General features: G+C 42.4%; 1 protein-coding gene across 6 annotated transcripts in view; it reads right to left on the bottom strand.

Annotated features, from left to right (window-relative positions):
* The window catches only part of LOC111248900 (uncharacterized), a 154,752-nt gene that overhangs the window by 51,831 nt on the left and 90,710 nt on the right, over positions 1 to 12,211 (bottom strand). The window contains exon 1 of one of the 6 annotated variants that reach the window (XM_086986843.1): positions 2,319 to 2,388. The exons of the other annotated variants lie outside the window; for them this stretch is intronic. The gene's annotated coding sequence lies outside the window, so the exon portion shown is untranslated. Of the gene's footprint in view, positions 1 to 2,318; positions 2,389 to 12,211 lie in introns of those variants that run through there. 6 annotated transcript variants of the gene reach the window in all.

Raw genomic sequence — 12,211 nt, 5'->3', positions numbered from 1 at the left:
ATGGACTCGTGTTGTCGAAGTAAGACATGAACAACACTATATATAGGCTGTTTCCGCAACAAGGATCTTTAATTTAGTCTATTTCAGTTTCCTTTCTTTATATAAAGATAACATAACAAAGTTAATTAATGCTCGTTCTATTAGAGTCTCTGTTTGATTTCTGTCTGATTAAATCGTATGGCTGATTTGGCCGAGAGACTTCGTCACACTGTCGGCGACATGAAGGCAATTCAGAAAATATCATTTATAAAACTCAGTCCGCGAAACTCTATAAATAGATAAAAAAAAAATCTATAAAATTTATAACAAAGAAAAAGATTTTGCTTACACATTGTGAACGTAGATTTCATTGTTGTGTCGTTCTCGATACTCTGTGTTACATATACATTTGTCTTCCTCTCATAGTGTGTTCATAAATGCAACCGGTTTTGCACTTTTTATTCCAATTTTGCCCCCGATAGCCTTCGACTACGTGGCCCATTGTTGCTCAGTATGAGATCTCCACTAACCACGATACTAAATCCACATCGTTTCTTCCTCGGACCTATTTACACATTGTACCGTTTTGAGTAGCAACCCGTACGTGAATCTTTGCATTACTAGTAGCTAGGCCGATGGTCCTTCACGAACAAAATTCACCGACAAATAGTGACTGTCCACACGTGGCCTTCTACGGTTTTTCTTTCCATTTTTAAATTATCACCCGCACTCGTTTCGCGTTCATGCCCACACCTTGGTGTTTACTGGTCGGCGTGCGTATATTTTTCGGGTGGTCGAGGCAACCATTAGAGCTCGTCGAAAACGATCTTTGATTATAGATGTATTTATACTGAAAGGTTCTAGCAATTATTTAGCAATGCAAACAGCCTAAAATGGTTAGTAATAGATAGTTTAAATGAGACTGTTCTATTAATAGCTCGCCAAGATTTGTTAATAGCTACAAACCTGTGCCTAGGCATTTTCTCTCATATATCTATATGTATATAGAGGTACATGAGGCAAATGAACCAGCCAGTGGTCCCTCTAACTCGTTTCATTGTCCCCAATTGAGAAATTAGTGAAAAGATAATCAATGAGGCCGTTCGGATGAAGATGTTGGTTAGTTATACAGAGTTGGTATCTTCTCGTGCTGCGGTTGGTATCACTCCACCCTGCTTATTTTCCCCAACACGTTTTAGCCACTTCAGCGGGATTCATGATGTTCCATCACATGTCATGCCATGCCATACCTAATACGAGCGGTATTCGTACTCGTATGTACTGACTTGTATGCTTACCGATGTTCTGGCAACATAATCCGCCAGGTAGGGTCGTCGGGGGGTAAATGTGATAGAAAGTAAGCAGGGTTTGATGGAGCATGTAAATATGGTCATCGTCGCTGTTGGCATCTTTAAATGATTTCGTGCTTCTTCACTGCGTTTCCATTCTCTATCCATGATTATATATCAATCGGGCGACTTTTATGTTACGTTAATTTGCCTCTTTCAGTGGCTCGTCTGGTACTGTTTCCCCCTTCCTATGCCTGCCTATGTATGTCACATTCGATCTCTCTCAAATTACGTTATATATAAAAACATAAATCGCCAAAGACGACGCCACCTTTGTGTACTAACCTATACGATAGGGTTTAGAACTAAATATTAAGATGCACACAGCGTTACGGTTGAGAATCGTAGTCGAGCGAATGAGAAGAGGATGCAGCGGTAGACATATCTGGGTCTCGTTGATCAGAAACTAACTCTTAATGTCTAAGCCTTAATAAGGCCATCATGTGTGCAGTAGGGAGATTACCAGTAAGTCTAGGGCCAATTGATGCTTCATAGGCTATCATACACCAGTTGAGGGACACGTGGTAGTCTGGGTTCGAATCTGAGCGTGGACACAATTCGTTCCTGCTGAAAGCCAGCAATCTGGTACAGCGCCCAACGGCGGTACCGGACGTGAACCTTGAAACATTTCGACTTTCGTATATAAGCATATGATTTTAGAGATCGTATCAATCTTAGTTCGTGTCGTGAATGAACTGTTACTTCGGAAATGTATGCTATCATGAGCGATCTTGGAAATACCTGATCATAACAAAGCAATTAGGTGCAAATAATGAAAACAGAGAAGCCTGTACAGGTGGGCTACCTGATAATAAGTAAAGCTATATCCATAATTATAAGTTATATTCGTTTTGTGTCTTTCATTAGCAATAAGTTGAAAAAAACTTGCCTTTTTTTCTGCCTACTAGTCGTCAAAACAATCTGTGTTTCCATACAAATTTTCATCTATACATTCGATTCGAACGAACTGCAACTAAAAATAGTCCTTACTTAGTTGAAATTCTTCTCCTTTCCTGGCAGTTTTGCAGCACTCTATAGCAATTCTGAGTCGAACTGAGGTCTCCTAAAGGAACAAAAGAAAAAAGTGTATAGGCAGTAAGAGAGAGAATCTTATCTCGGTAGTTTCTCCCGCTGACGTACAAGGCCTGTCTTTTTGTTTCACTTGTTATTTTGCTAATTCGAGTATTTACAATCGATCACAATTTTCCCTAACGCTCCGAAGTTCTCTTTAGCGTCAACGGCACGACGCTGCAGGATCATCAATGTTAGACCACGTCAATTTATCCATGCTTCATCCATATAGTTGATCGCTCAGCCCGGTATCGCTTCCTACAATTAGAAAGCGTGTGAGCGGCCAGCATCGCTGAATCAAACTGAACAGCTAAAATGGTCATCAGGTCGATTTTCTCCCTTCGTCGGAAGGGCGTTTACTCGCCGCAAACGCAGTGATAGAGGCTATAACCTTGAATACTTCTTTTTTTTTTTGTCTACAATGTTTTCTGACTTTTTTTTTCCTTAAACGCTTACCAGAAACATCTCGTCGTACGTTCCGCACAGCCTTAGCTGGTGGCATCTACCAAATAGTCTACTATAAAGAAAGCTACAGCGAATAGGATCGAACTTATTACTTATAGATGCGATGATTAGAACCAGGCGCCAGAGTACGGTACCTATAACTGTGCCATCTTATAACTGACATAAATAAAGTAAAAGAAGAAGAAGAAGAAGAAGAACAAGTCAGCTAATGAAGGACAACGAAGAAAAACGTTTGCGAATGAGTCGCTTGCGGGTGTACGCGTGGCCAAAGTTAGGATTTGCCTCGTGGTTCGCTTTTGAAGAATCAAATGTTATTACTGTATAATGGCGGCACATTATCAATTTTCGCGATGATTTTCAGTGATGAATAGGTATTCAGGCACAAACAGCGATTTATGGATGACTCTAGTGCATAATATACATTGAATATTCATGTACCACACAATCTCTCTCCACAAAGATAAAAATCAAATATGGACGCGTAATTTTTTACCATGATCAGTGCATAAGGCGTTCGATTAAAACGGAAAATTGACAGTAATATCGTATCGAACAAACTTACCGCTTAACTTTAGCTGTTAACTTTATGCAGGGAAGAATTTTTGTATGTAGTTAATCACGCGCGGTCTACTTATCGTAGTTAGTTCTAAAGCAGATGAGAAGTAAACCTGTTGTGTTTTTATCAAGTACCTGTTATTTTCTTAAGCATGCTAAGAGCTGTTCGAGCCTGGGTTCATTAGCCGCTCCATCTTAGAATGCCTCAATACAGGTACAAGAGGCACTTTTAGGCGCTGTTTAAACCGCGAATAGATTACGGTGGTGTGTATCATAGGAACTTTGTTGAAAGATGCGTCTTGTTGAACATTCTTGCTGAGTTCTAGCAAGGGACGAGTCCTCGGAGAAACTCGATTCATCCTAAATCAAAGGTGTTCTCTATCATATACTGTATTGCATTGCCACCTTAATAACATCATCCGTAACCAGTTAGTTGGCTTACACAAGGCGTAGAGTCCCTCGAAGCGCCAGCTGGTACGCGTATTATATATGAATTTCATACGGAGTACAACTATAAATTGCGAAAGTTGCTGCACAGCCATGGCCAGACAATAACGAAAACGGTTTTACTATAATATACATATAGAGTAACACTACTGTGAAAAGGGTGCCAGCCGCTTCGTAGTGTTTGCGTGGGTTGCATTTGCATCAAAATAAAGATTGCTCTTCATCTTCCTCGCATCTAAGCCGTATCAACAACAACAACAAAAAAGACAACAGAAATATAAGTTACCAAGTTAACAAACGTTACTAACAGGCGCCCTAGTCCATCATTACTTTTAATTCTGGGACTCAACAGGGATTCAACTTTTAGGCGGGTACCAGCCTTGAAAGGCACTTGTTGCCTATTCGTTAGACAACGAACTTCTGGGTGTCTCTGGAATCGCTGCATGAAACGAGCCCACAGACAGGATCCAGTTGCTGTCTAGATTTATTTAGACGGGAGTCGTTCGCTTTCATTGAAGTGACCCCACAGAATGAGCCGGGTCTCAGATGGCAAAAGGATGACAAGGGGATTCGAACATACAAAGAAACTGTGGCGGTAGCCGGTTGTCGTGGTAGTATGGGCGAAACTTTTCTATTTGTGATTGAATACCGTCCCTCCCCTACCAGTGATTGTAAAAAAAAAAGGCAAGGAAGATAATTACGGCAATAATTACCATATAGTTTTTAATTAATCACATAACAATCAGAATAACAATGGATGTAAGGATCTATGCAAGTTCTTATTAATCGTCAGAATTGAGTAAATAATAAATTGCCGTGTTACATATAAGGTGGTGCGGTGCAAGTACATAAAAGACGTGATAGAACAAGCTGACGGTGGGTAGCAAATACGGATTTGTCATCAACAAAGGGCCAATAACGTAAACGGGATAATGTTTAAAACAATATTTTAATAACAATCAAAGGTACACTCAGAGAAACGAGACTTCGCAGGTAGTTCGGGCCTTTTAGCCGTTAAGGCGCCATTTGATTAGGTACTCAAGTACACTGGTACAGCGACACAACACAGGCTATCCGAATTAGTAAAAAATATCTGTAAAGCCAACTCTGCAAAGATTTAAGAAGTTCACATTGATATCAGACTCAGCTGTTCTTTTAACAGTAACGAGTTGACCCCTTTCGTAAAGTAGTTTCATGTTCTACAATACCGGAACAAGGCATAACTGTCCAAACTGGGCATGCCCGCTTCCCACTGCACCATAAAAAGGAGAACGATATTAATAATTAAAGAGGTTCCAGGTAGTCTATAGCGAGAGTTCCGACTTGCAAAGTGAGTCACAAGACCAAGAAAAGAAAACTTATTGCTATAACGTTGTCAGCCTTAAGCTATATAGCGAAGATATTAATAACGCTAGTCTACGAGAGAAACCGGCCGTACTCCGGCGTTTCCAAGTTGCAAAATTCGAATTTCGCGCCAAACATGTCAGCTGAAAAATAATCAATATGAAACAAGCTCTCCTGCATGTACTGAAGGTTTAGTTGTTAGTTTGAGAATATTTTGCTTCTGTTCGCGTGAAGGCGCGATCTGTTATGCCATGTTCATACCTCTAGAAATTCTCGTAGCGTACCAAGAAGCTGGAGGCGGGAAATTCTAAATGTGACCTACCACCAGCCATATTTAAACCACGCAGAGATTGTCCTTTGTCAACGTATCTCGTAGAGGGAGCTTTTCTCATTGCAAGTTTATGCATATACTTAGACATATTAAGGCATATAAATAAAGACGCGCCAGTGTCAAGCCACCGCACGCGTGCTATGCCTCATAACTAACTTACAGATGCATGGGTATTGGCGGATCTGCGGCTTTAGACAGCGGCTAAAAAGAAAAATTTACAGAAAGGTAGAGAGAATATGTTTGCGTGCGGATAGCAAAAAGCAAAGCGGTCCAGGTCGTATGATTTCTTTAACTTAACGCCAGCCTCATTCATCCGATCTGGGCTAGTCAAAGAGGTAGATTTCTAGTGGGCTCCCTTCTGCGGATCAGACCGCTACTGGACGGTCATTGCCGACGCGTTCTTCGTCTAAACCGCGCTGCATGCGACCCAACTCTCATTGCTCGCGCGCGCGGGCACCCGTTTCAGATTAGAGCGATCGGCCACAGATCCCCGTAACAACAGTTCAACGGCAGCTGTAGCTACCTTTAAGAATATGAACGATTTGCATGAAAAAAGACCCAAGTCATGCCGACATTGTCCAAGCGATAATTCGAGCCACCACGGGCTTTAGTTCTTCGACGCTGGGCCCAATCCCCGGTTGCTAACGTCATTGCAGTAATGGTAGTTATACTTGTTGCTGCGCAATGCCGAGCCTCTCTAAATATATGGTATTTATACAGATACGATGATACGTCGGCAGTCTTTGAATATAAACCAAAGTCTCTCTTTAGAATAGAGTTAGCGGAAAAGTCAATGGAGACAAACATAAAAAAGTGGAAAAGGGAAGAGGGGCAGATAAAGACAACCATTCACGGAACAACGATAACAAGTATAATATTAGACCACCTCGTGGTATGAAGTAGCGGACTACCGCCGCTAGTTGTGCGGAAACAAAAGCGTTCGTAGACCTAAACCCTCCTAGGTGTTTAGGAGCTCGTCCTATTCTCTGTAAGGAGGCCTACGTTCATTATTTCGATTACAAGCGGCGGGAAATAACCCAGAGAGCCTGCTAACATATTTAAAACTATAATAATGCAGTGTTGCAGTTCCAAAACAGGATAGACCATAAACAACAAGCGGCAGAAGGATCACAGGTAGAAGCGAATTGGTGTCATCCCCGATCTAGGTTCTGGTGTCCAGGCGGTAGTTAAGATCTGCAACGAGCGCATGAATTTTTAACAATGATATAGATCACTATTCCCTCGATGACGATGGAATCTACCAATGGGATTTAAACAACAGCTGGATAACCGCAAAAGAGCGAATCTGAAAGGAAAGAGAGGAACGAAGAGGAAGGGGGTCTGTTCGGCGCAAGGATGGTCAATGGCAAGTTGCTCACCGTTTAGTTAATTCAGAAGGCATAAACATATTTTCCGCATCATTTGTTAAGCTTACAACAGGATTCAATCCATCATAGTTTATCTGCGCGCCTAAAGAGAGGCGGCAGCTGACGCTAACTTAATTTCGGTTGTGAAAATTTCATTGGCAAATACAAAGTCTTAATTTGAAGCTGCACAAACACATTGTTATAGATGTGCAAACTACATCTAGTCCATCACGCGCTGTTATTTCCTTTGCCACTGCACGACTGACCTTCGCTATGTCTCTAAAAACTATCATCATATTATTAGATGGCTCAAAAAAGATCGATGGGTTTAATTTATCGTGGATTCGGCGTCGGTTCCTTTTTGCTTTAAAACAATGTACCAAGCGCCAATATGGGTAACACTGCCCCATACTCCTTCAAAAGTATTGTATCGGAATCGCCCAGTTTCCAATGGGGCGCCCTTTAGAATTTCAAACGTGGGCAGGAACATCGTTGCTGTTCGACCGTCGGGCATTGAAATGTGTCAAGAAGTCGTAACCACCTCGCAAATTGTTCGCCATTTTCTTTTCCGACGCTCGTCCACCATCCTCTTCCTTCGATTTTTCGATTCACTGTCAGTGAAAAATTGTCGAACCATCTGCTAGAAGGAACTTCGTGTGCCCGACAGGGATCCATCTCGATCTACTACTGGGCACTACAGTTAATAGACGTAAAAATGACGACGTCGTGATCGAAGTCACGTGTTCCTATTTAATTATGGCGACTTCTTCGTCATTAACGTGAGTTCTAGAAGTAAGGAGTGGACGGTTGCTCTTGGATTTTTCTACGCAATGCTGCTTTTCGCAGGAATAGAAGCGTGACCTGAATTTTCTCAAATTGGATACATATGCCACAGTGAACAGTCGATTCTTGGACGCTGGCGAAGCGACCACGTAAAAAGTATTCCGACAAATCTAACTCTAAACCACGTGATGTCAAATAAACCAAGGTCGGGTGCCCTGTGTTAGTTAGTTTGATAGTTAGCTCAATGAATTAATTCATGTGCTAGTAAAAGGCACAAACTACTTAAGGCCCAAGGATTTCTGCTAAACGCTAAGGCCGTTCGATGACAAGGTCTAAATAAGTAGGTGCATGGCAGAATATTGTGCAGAAATGTCGAAATGCGTACCGTCAGATTAGCAATGTAGTCTGAATACTGAAAGACGATCTAGTAGATGAAAGCGATAGAAAAGTAACGGCTAGGTGCCGCAATGACGTATGAATTTGCTTAGGTAATAGGCTCAAACAGGTTTGCCAGTTAAAATCGACTCGGCTCTGAACTTCGGCCGAGACGTTAATACAATAAGCAGACTAATACGAAACGGCTCGAGATTTACTTTACAACCTATCGAAACCTATCTTTTTTGTGTCGCTGAGCGAAAACCTGCAAACGTTTATACATGTTATCTATATTAGAGCCTTCATCTTTTACACGTGTTTTCATTAGTGATATTTGGCCTATGACAACGTTATAAGTACAGTTCGACTTTAAATGAGTACCACGATCTATAATTTGCCCTCTAAGACAAGTTAGCCTGATTCAAAAACAATTTTTCTATCATAAACTACAGTGCCGACATTTGATCATGATTGATTCGGTAAATTTGCATTTATCACTGATTCAAAGTGACTGGGTCCGTGATTTAACTGGGTTTTTCTAGCGCCCAACAGCAATGCAATTAGCAATACGAGCCTGTCACTTACGTTTGAGCGTACGCGTACTCGATTGTATACAATAGCAGTTTTGTATTTGACCACCGGCACCATTCTCCTGTGTAGTTTGTGCGAGTAAAAGGGTAAAACCTATCGTTCTTGTTCAAAGAGGTCGCCATCGTTACTGACTAAAACGAACCTGTCGACCACTAAAACTTATATAGCTCTCATGGCTAGGCAAATTATATATACGTATATCTACTACGAAGCTGCGCGATCGAATATCTAAATAGCACATGTCTAGAGTATGGGTAGGCCATCAGAAAGTTGGAACCGGCACCCACGAAGTGTCCCGACCTGAGGTATATTGAGGCAGCATTTTCCAGTGACGGCGCCTGAATCCCAATACCACAACTAGTACATATAAATTTATCCGTGGCGTTAAGGGAGTTCGTTGAACCGTGTTTTTGATCGGTCTATCAGGCTGGCAGGCGAGTTTTGTTGTTCCAGCTAGCGAAAAAGATGAACCAGACGATTGTCCGTCCGTGTTAAGTCTCTGTCTCCTAGCTTAATCAGGGCGGGACACAAAACAGCTGGAATCGTTCAAGCTATTACTAATGTTATTAATTCTATTCGGTCCTATTGCGAAGGCACTCTACGTTGCTAGAAATTAGCATAGAGAAAACAATGTTACCAGCGACCAAAAACAATAATTAAGTAAAACAACATCGATGTTAGGTTAGGGAACAGTATCAATAGCTCCAGCCGCCTTAGTGAGAAACCTGCCGACTAAAACTACGTTTCAACTTATTTTTGCCTGTCTATATATAGTGCGGGACTGACAAAAATGACACAGGGCAAAAGGCCAATGTAGTACTACATCAAACAATGGATTCGACAGCAGTGAGCCGACCGGTGCAACACTGACCTACTACTCACCTAGGCTCGATAGGTAAAAAAATAATACAAGTATTATAGCTGAAATACTTAAGCTATAAAAAGGCGTGATTGCAATCAGTTTATTATTATGACCTAGAACATATCGAGCCTTTATGTGAGTCGATTTGTTTGAGAGGTGAATAGGTCAACATCTAAATATCCCCATAAGGACGGTAAGCAGAGGCGACACGTATCGGCAGTTGCTGTGATATATATATAATAGCTAGAATTATGGCTTATAATTTTCTGTAGGTGCACGTGGTGTACTAGAGTAGCCGCTGCTGCTGTTGTCTTCTTATTGGACCAATCTAGTATCAGTAAATATCTAATTATAGAGTAATTAGCTAGAAGTGAGGGGTAAACTGCTAGACTAGAGGATTGATTTCCCTCTTTTTGGCAAAATTCGCCATTAACCGCGTTAATCCGATTTATATGATCTAATTAACGTTCACGGAAATGGTTTCCATTCAGTTGTGACAATACGAGGAAGCGGATTTGCGTAAATACAAGTTGAGTGACAAGACGTTGAGTTCTAGCGTTGAGAAACGAGACAGTGGGTAGTGGGGCTCAGGGGGTTAGGAGCAAGTTCAGATGGACACGTTTTATCACTTCCATAACGCAGAGGTGTCGATCGCAACGATCCTACCTACATGAGTCGATAGATGAATCGCCTGCCTTCAACGAACACGGAACAGAACTACGTCACTGCTAAAGCGCGTTTAGACAGTATCACGAACGTGTATACACGGTACCTGTACATAAATAATTTTCAGATAAAAGAAGCCATAGCGTGGCCATGCAGCAGTGGCTCTGAAATCGTCGGTTTAAATTTGAATCTCTATCATAGTATGTGCAATGATTGTGTAAAAATGTTTAAGCGTCGTGCGATTCTTCAGCTGGGGCCCGTTCATCTGCTCTACTAGAATAATGCTCGTAATTTATATGCCGCTTAATTTGTTACGCATTTTAACATAGACGGTAACACAGCGAAGTCTGGCCAAAAACGAGATGAATCAGCTCCGTGCTCCGCTGCCCTTTTCCTGGTTCACCGCCAACGTAACCGAGAGACGATATCCTGCACGCGGACTATACCTGCCGCTATAACAGGTATCCATCGACGATTTAGCCGCAATTATATGCCGCCGTCGCCAATAGACGTTTTTGAGAAAATTTCGTAAACGTCTGCTGGGCATTTAATACTCTCCACGATCGTTTCGTATTGTTGGCACTGGTACGCTCCGCTTCGGGTGGCTTGTGTTAGTAATACAGTTGTTGATATTTGCGGGCACTATCAGCAGCGTCGTTTGCGATCTTCGTATGATACTGAAAGCGAGGGAGGGAGCGGACGGATGGTCACGACATTTTAAGATCTGCTGTTTCAAGATTTGGTCTTATTTTGAGGTCCGGTGATAGAAGACGAAGAGATAAATGGAGAAAACCTTTTTTAAAGCTGTCGCAAGTGCAGCGCGACAATGGCTATTACGGCGGCGGCGGCGGAGGCGACGGCCAAAAATATTACGATCGAGTCGTTATACGCAGACAGGCAAACACAATTACAGAAAGTCACAGGGTCAACTATCGTCCTATTCGAAAAATTCGAAAATTGAAAGCATTTTCTGCTCGATGACGATGAAAACGAGCAGCGAACGGAGCTTTGTGCTCGTGTGATGCTCCGGCATGCCGCCGTAGCGGCACCGTATAGCGACGTTGGTCAGCCGTAACCACTATATTGGTAACGACTAACCGAAGGTCCGTTGATCAAGTGACGCCGCGCAGCCCGCTGCGTTCAATCATGCGTACGCACTTGGCGGTGGTATACGGTAGTAAGCAGTGTTCGCACACGTTCATGATACGTAAACATACACGCTTACATACCAATACACATATTATAAATACAAAAGCACATGATGATCCATCGTTCGGACCGTTCCTTAGAAAAGTAGAAGTAAGCACGACTATCGCAACGGCCTCTGGTATACCGTCGAATGAAAATTCGACGTAGGAACACGGCGCCGCGATGCTGTGCGTAATTAGCTCGAAACGTTTCGTACTTCCTCTTCGACTTTTTTTCGTATGTTTTTTTTCAGTGATAACGACTCAAATTAAACTTGTTTCGAAATTTTTTTCTAGCTTTTGCGCGTCTTCAACGATGGCGGCAGCAGAAGCAGCAGCAGCAAATATGAAGCACCAATAATACGGACAAATCGAGCAGTTCCTTACCGCTGCACATTGCAGACTGGCGCAGAACGAAACATTAAGGGTTAAGGGTCGGCGATGCATTGATCTGGTATACGTTGTATGTGCTTGCACGTATGTGTGTGCTTGTTCGTAGTGGCACGATAATGCTATTCAACGTCATTTAACGCTGTATAGGCGAATAGCCCCGCTGGCGGCATTGGACGGGTACGACACGCGATCAGTGCCTCTACGGGACACCATCATAACTACCAACAACAATCACATTAATACCCTGCTGGATATCCTGCAGGATGTGGGAGCGGCAAGCGACTCCATGGACGTCTGGATTGCGACGACAAACACTCAAGGTTCTACAGCGACTGCTGAAGCTGGAGGCGCCACCGATGCCGCTACCGTGTGTTAGCGACGATGCGTCGATGCCACCAAAGGGCTATGTTCGATTTTTCTACGGCGAAATTCTATAGTTACGTAAA

The sequence above is a fragment of the Varroa destructor genome, unplaced genomic scaffold, assembly GCF_002443255.2.
Source record: "Varroa destructor unplaced genomic scaffold, Vdes_3.0 BEIS01000004.1, whole genome shotgun sequence".
In the NCBI taxonomy this organism is placed as follows: Eukaryota; Metazoa; Arthropoda; class Arachnida; order Mesostigmata; family Varroidae; genus Varroa; species Varroa destructor.
Note: the sequence above shows the minus strand (reverse complement) of the source record. Positions and strands in the feature narration are given on the sequence as shown.